General features: G+C 41.3%; 1 protein-coding gene across 1 annotated transcript in view; it reads left to right on the forward strand.

Annotated features, from left to right (window-relative positions):
- Positions 1-1,698, forward strand: part of adgra3 (adhesion G protein-coupled receptor A3) — a 36,536-nt gene that overhangs the window by 564 nt on the left and 34,274 nt on the right.

Raw genomic sequence — 1,698 nt, forward strand, 5'->3', positions numbered from 1 at the left:
CTTCGACAATGACTGCAGGGGCGGGGATCGAACCACCAACCTTCCGAAGGCAACCGCTCTACCACTGAGCCACAGCCGCCCCATGTTGTCTTTTTCTAGCCTAGGGATACCTAACACAACTAAAACTACAGTTTCTAAAAGGTCATTATTGATCATTGTCTAGTTCTAAATGTGTGATTAACTTCCAGATCCAGCTTATTTCTAAGGGAAAGATAAATCTGGCTTGAATGACATGTCAGCCATACATCACTCATTCACAGCTGCATAAAGCCATGGTGTAAACGTACCCCTCTGTAAGAGTAACTGCCTGTCTTCCTGTAGTGATTCACACCCAGGATATTTGCTACTAAACCAGTGTTCATATAAGACACAATCTCTAACCATACCTCCAAGGCATTTTAATAGAGCTAAGAGGCCATGTGCTGTTGAGTTAATCCTTTTTGGTGTTATTTTCCACTTGGCTGAAACATGAACTGTCTGCTGGGGTTAGATCTAGTTTCTGTGGAACTTTTTTTGTTTAGTGTTTTTAAGATGTGCACACGTACATGCAGCGATTCTATGGAGTTTTAGGTTGGTGCAGTATTCGTAATGTTAAAAGTAAAAGTTCACTTTAAAAGTAGGTAAGTAAAGTTTAGTTGTACCTTTCACAGATAAAAAGGTGCTTAACAATACAATGTAATACAATACAACAAATTAAAATACAAGAACATTTTAAATACAAATAGAAAACATAAAAAACAACCATAAAAAAACACCAACTAACTAAAAAGCCTGCTTGAATAGTAATAGTCTTCAATTGCTTTTTAAAAAGATTCGACAGAGTTCACACAATGTAGAGAGGGAGGCAGGGCGTCCCACAGCCTAGGAGCCACTGGCTGGAAAGATCCATCCCCTCTAGTTTTAAACTGAGTGTGGGGACCACTAATACCCTGTGACCTAATGACCTCAGACTAAGAGTGGGAGGATGAAGCTGCATCAAGTCAGATGTAGGGAGGACCTTGACCGTGCAAGGCTCCAAAAGTAAGGACTAGGATTTTAAATTGAATTTTATACTGGACTGGTATCCAGTGAAGTGACGCTAAAACAGGTGTGATGTGTGCTCTTTTGTTAATGTGAGTTAACACAAGTCTAGCAGCGGAGTTCTTCTGAACAGCCTGGACAATTATATACTGTAATATTGCTGTTTCTGAAATTATAATTCAGAAACAGAAGTTGTGATTGTATGTCATCCACAACACACTAGTACCAGCCATCAGTGTTACATGTACACGTTACAAAAAAGTCTTTGTGTGGCTGCCCTCACAATTCCTGGGGCCTGTTGCACGAAAGTAGAATAAAGATATCCAGGATAAGTGAAAAGGCGCAGCTGGACTTAGTGTGATCTGCTCATCGCGGCTTAATCGGTTGCACGTTTGCCGAGCCAGGATTAACAGGGGAAGCTATGTCAAGCCAGGTGTAGATAGCTGGGATAAGTGCACGTTCACGGCTTCCTCAAATAGACCACGTTATTGATTACAGATTTACTGATGCAGAAGTGAGAAGACGCATGCGCCATATGTTTCACCCAATGAGAAGCAGCTTCTAACGGAAAGTAACGAGGAGGGGAAGAATATGCAAAAAGGGAAATACGGCTGTTATCAAAACGGAGAGAAAAAGCCCGACATAGCGGACCCGACTGAATGTGTGGGAGTGTAAAAA

The sequence above is a fragment of the Etheostoma spectabile genome, chromosome 19, assembly GCF_008692095.1.
Source record: "Etheostoma spectabile isolate EspeVRDwgs_2016 chromosome 19, UIUC_Espe_1.0, whole genome shotgun sequence".
NCBI classification, from domain to species: Eukaryota; Metazoa; Chordata; class Actinopteri; order Perciformes; family Percidae; genus Etheostoma; species Etheostoma spectabile.